Here is a 5,381-nt window from a genome sequence, read left to right as displayed (position 1 = left end):
GCAGATGCAATAACATGACTAATGGACTGGAATATATCTAATTTAATCAAACAAAACACATTGTTTCTTAAAGAACTAACAGATGGTTATTCTTTCTGTAAATACTTTAGAAATGATTAAATAGAAACTGAGTGTTTCCTTAATTTAAAGGTTTTAATTACAGATAGACTGAACAACAACAGGGCCACATGGAGGTTTTTCTTTTGTGTAAATCTGAACACCAGACTATTACTGTTTGATTAATGTATTCTATACTTTCATGTAATTACATTTTAATAAAGAGTGTGGCCCCATGTTGTGCTGTTGTGAGTACGAGCTGTCGCCGACCTACAGATCCCAAGTAATGTGAAGCTCTGATTTGGTGGAATACAGAGACGCGCACACACACACACACACACACCCAGCGACACACACACACCCAGCGACACACACATAGCGACACACACACTGCCCTCTTCAATCAGAGTCAAAGCTGTTCATTCTATGAATAAGAAGAGTGCTATTTTTATATAGCACCCCAGTGTGGCTCTCAAGTCACCCATGTTAACAGTGATATGGACTGACGTGTGTGTGTGTGTGTGTGTGTGTGTGTGTGTGTGTCAGACAGCAGTGGTGTGGCACAGACAGTGGGGTCCTAACCCACAGCTGCTCACAATGCCAACAGCCTGTCTGATTGCATCACTGTTTCACTCACACACACACACACACACACACACACACACACACACACACACACACACACACACAATGTTAGGGAGAGATGGATGGCTAAAATGTGCTTGGACAGACTTAATCTTAATTCAGCATATTTTAGAACACACACCTCTCTAATTTGTTTATATTTGTGCAGTAAAAACGGCCTCTTTGCACCCTCTCTGTTTTCTGTTCTTATGAAGCTGAGCAGAATGCTCAGTCAGTCACCGCCTGCTGTCTGTAAGCGGTGAGTTTATTTACAGGTGCTATATATTGTCTTTATTGTATCTTCAGAGAGGGATTATTGTCCGATGCCTCTCTCGTTCCTTAATTTATACCTCTTCACGTCTCTGTCCATTTTTATCGGTTTATTCCCTCTCTGTCCTATAGAGCAATATCATTCTCAATAACTCTCAGCCTTCCTTTTCCTCCGTGTCAGCGTCTCACACTCACACACACACACACACGCACACACACACACACACACACACACACACACGCACACACACACGCGCACAGTAGGGTTTCCTTGCTGCAGCTCTCTGCAGGAAACTCCTTCAGACACATCACTCACAACAGGGGCCACACACACTCATACACACACACACACACACACACACACACACACACACACACACACACACACACACACAATCTTGCTATATGTCTCAACAGGAACTGTCTGGAATAGTAGAACCTCCAGGCACGACGACATGAATGTGTGTGTGTGTACACAGGCAGTATGTCACTAGGCTTTGCCGTGAGTCTCTTTATTTTCTGCTCACTGACCTCTTTCTGACTTCACACTCTTAAATCCCTCCACAAAATAGCTTAAAGGCAAAGTGTGTGTGTGTGTGCGTGTGTGTGTGTGTGTGTGTGTGTGTGTGTGTGTGTGTGTGTATTAATGCTTACAGCCCTCTAGTGCTGATTGGTCCTCTGTGGTGTGGTTTCCCTCGAGGAGATTGACAGGACGTCCATCAGTGAGATGGATGCTCAGCTCCTGCTGGATTCACTCAGTCAGTTCATTTATTTTCTTGCACTACACGACAACATAACCTTTACTGATAGTTCACGTAGTATTTTGTGAAAAATGAATCTTAAGCTAATGTCATGTGTGGCCTCCTCCTTCCTTTTTCTTTTTTTGTTGTCCTTCCCTTGAGCTGTGCGCTGACATTCTGCATTGACGAATGGCAGAGCCGCTCTAAGCCGACAGCACACGAGTTCCTCCTCAAGGCTCTGTGAGGTTTGTGGCGATCTGTCTTTGGAGTGTGTGCGTTTAAAAATCTGTCCGATTTCAGGAGGAACTCATTCTGCACAGTGTAGGCCATCTCGCAAACAAAGCAGGCTTGTAGAAAACACTGGTGTTATCAGAAAAGTGGATATGAGGACAGTGCACAAAGATTCCTCCTTGTGGGTAACAGATTAATCAATAGTTGGAGACCTATAACTGATTAGATATATAAAGACCAAGATGGTGACGGACAAAAACCAAGATGGCATTAACCAAAAACCAAGATGGTGACGTCTAAAAAATAAAATGGCGACGGCCAAAAACCAAGATGATGACGGACAAAATCTTTTTCACAGGGTGTTTTCAGTTCATGAAAGCTAACTGTAAATATATAAGATAAATATGTCTTATTCAGCATTCGGTTGTACTTAGCGGCACCCGCTTGTGTCACAAAAAACCAAGATGGCGACGTCCAAAATCCAAGATGGCGACGGCCAAAATCCAAGATGGCGACGTCCAAAATCCAAGATGGCGACGGCCAAAATCCAAGATGGCGACAGCCAAAATGCAGAACTCCAATCAACAAACATCACAGTGACTACATCCACTTTTTACATACAGTCTATGATTCCTCACCACTATACCTCTGAATGATGATGTGATGAATAAACATGTTTATCTTTAATAATAATATAAAAATTCTAAACATAGTGCCACAATTGTTGCAAGCTTATATTAATCCTTAAAAAATGGCAAATGAAAAGCAGAAGGTTTGCTTTGTCCTCACCATGTGAGCAAACAACGGAGGCAAAGAAAGCCCTGGATTGACGGACTGATGGGTTTCCCTGCCAGACAGACGGAGTGATGGAGGACAGTCCCGGGTCCAGAGGTGAGAGGCACATCTGGTGACAGAGTGGCCCAGACAAGAGCTACTACAGCTGGCCAGCATCTGGTCCCCTCTGGCCCCCCTGGGCTCCATCCAGAGGACCTCAACCAGAAACTGGAGGGAAATCACTGAAACTCCCGGGTCTGAGTCCAACTGCTGCGACTAAGGGACGGACGGATGGATATAGTTGGTAGAAAGAAAGCAAAAAGCCAGGATCGCAGCCAGCGATGTTACACTTTGAGGACAGATGGACATAAGGAGCGAGGAAGAGGAGGAACAAACGCATGACTGCACCTTTTGAGCACCACAAGCTGAGAGCCATACGGTGCCATTATACTGGAGAGAGGGCAGACATCTCTACGGCTGGTATCTACAAAACTACTCACACCAACAATCTAGATTGATAAAAACACTGCAGGTAAGAGGAAAAATATGTATTATGTATATATTTTCCTCACAACTCTACTCATGCAGAGTTCTCTCCCACATCCCGATGCTCCCGAGGGGAACGTTAGCGAGCTAACAAAGTCGAAACACTTGTTTTTTGAAATGATACGTTGCTTGAATATTTATGTTTTTTATTCATGTGAATTATTAAGCACATTTAGAAATAAAAATAACTTGGAAGTTAACAGAAACTACAATATAACAGTACCTCTGCAGACCACCAGATGGCGCTTTGAGGCCCACCAGAGGGCCCCCATCCAGGGGTTGAGAATAGCTGTTTTCGAGCACTCCGGCTCGTCATTATCACAGCAGTACACACTTATTTCAAGCTTCGCTCTGACAGTGAGGGACATTTTACATTTCCGTCAGCGCCTCTGAAGTCCCTCAATTTGCTCTCTGTCGGCCTCCCTCTCCCTCGCGACCTTTCACCGAGACCTTTAATCAAAGCAGAGTTATACGGCTCCCCGGAGCCGCCGCTAACAAGCGAATCACACGTCCCGACGCCGCTGCAGGGATTTGGTGGGTCTGAAAAGTAGGTGTCTTCCCCCTTAATCCTACAGCAGCGAGCTGAATTATGCGTGTTGTTCTAGGCTCGGGGAAAAGAAAACTGCACCGGGGACGCCGAGTGTGAGTCAATCTAGAAAAACGTAGCTTTTTAAGACCTGAGTTGGGGTGAAAGAAGAGGGAACGAGGAAAAAGATGTCGCTCTCTGTGAATGATGCAGGAAGCTCTCAGTGTGACAAGTTCACTGTCGCGAAGCGTCGCTGCTGAGATTTGATAAATCTGGTGATGTAGCAGTTACGCAAAGTTAGACTTGGGCTTTGGTAAAATCATTTAAATTTAGGCCAACATAAAATATCCTCATGCAACGGTTCGTAGGAAAAGTCACTCATTTTTTTGTGCATTTTCCTAAGAAAATCCAGCAACACGTGACAATTTCCGCTCGTTACAAACTTCCATTTTTACAGGAAACAAGTCATATAGGTTTAGGAAAAGATTGTGAAATACTTTAGTTAGGTTTAGGCAACACAACTACTTAGTTAGAAAACTATGGTTTTAATTATCTAACACTTTAAGGACAGAAGCTTCAAGTCCTTTCCAGAAGTAAAATAAAAACAAGTGTGATTGAGTCTGAACATATTCAATTCTAGTGCTCTCATCAGTTCAGTTAGTAACGGCCAAAACCAAGATGGCGACGGGCAAAAGACAACAAATATGGCAATGGCCCAAAACAAGATGGCAACAGCCAACAACCAAGATGCCAATAGCCAAAACCAACGCATAATGGCCAAAAACCAACATGGCGATGGCCAAAAACTAAGATGGCGACGGCCAAAGAGCAAGATGGCGCTGGTTAAAAACCAAGATGGCGACTGCCAAAAAGCAAGATGGTACAGCCAGAATGCCAAACACAAGGCTTCAAACCAATGGGTGACATAACGGTGACTACGTCCAAGTCTTGCATACAGTCTATGGTTCAGGTATGAAGTCAAACTCCAACTGTCATTTTCAGCTTCCACTCTCAACAAATCCCACTTAATGAACGCTTAACTCCTGCACTGCAATGATAAAACTTAGCCTGATTAGGCGGATTTTCCTTTAAGCATCACACTCAAGGGAAACCCATCAGATGCTTCGTGAAGGGGTGTGTATGAGTGTGAGAGGAGGGGAGGAGTAGTATTAGTCATCCACTCTCACTGCTGAGATGTTCACAGCCGATGTGCGTACGGGGATTCAACCCAGCAGAAGCCTGCTTATCCTGGTTTTTTTTTTTGCAGCACCATCAACCTCACGTCGATTTTCTCTTCTCCGCGCACATTTTTTTTCCTTCTCTCTAGCAGTCAGTTTTAACGTTGGATCACACGACATCGTGACGGTGATCACACGGCGTAAACATGCACCACTGCCCTAAATATGAAGGAGTTATACAACTCAATCACCTCAATGTCCGCTTTCATCGCGGAGGAGGAAACAAAAAAAGAGCCTCCTGTTGGAAATGCACCAGTGATGTAATACAGTTTGACTTTGGCATCACTGTCGAAAAGAAAGTGTTTGTAGTAGAAATGGAGATGAAGGAAGAGAGAGAGAGAGAGAGAGAGAGAGAGAGAGAGAGAGAGAGAGAGA

The 5,381-nt window shown here is 44.1% G+C and overlaps 1 protein-coding gene across 1 annotated transcript in view; it reads right to left on the bottom strand.

Annotated features, from left to right (window-relative positions):
• The window catches only part of LOC116385439 (diacylglycerol kinase eta), a 60,186-nt gene extending 57,834 nt beyond the window's left edge, over positions 1 to 2,352 (bottom strand). Inside the window, exon 1 of the mRNA XM_031850932.1 lies at positions 1,606 to 2,352. The gene's annotated coding sequence lies outside the window, so the exon portion shown is untranslated. The remainder of the gene's footprint in view (positions 1 to 1,605) is intronic.
• Positions 2,353 to 5,381: the final 3,029 nt, after the last annotated feature.

The sequence above is a fragment of the Anarrhichthys ocellatus genome, unplaced genomic scaffold (genome assembly GCF_004355925.1).
Source record: "Anarrhichthys ocellatus isolate YVR2014 unplaced genomic scaffold, GSC_Weel_1.0 scaffold11, whole genome shotgun sequence".
Lineage (NCBI taxonomy): Eukaryota > Metazoa > Chordata > Actinopteri > Perciformes > Anarhichadidae > Anarrhichthys > Anarrhichthys ocellatus.
This window is presented reverse-complemented; position numbering and strand designations above follow the sequence as displayed.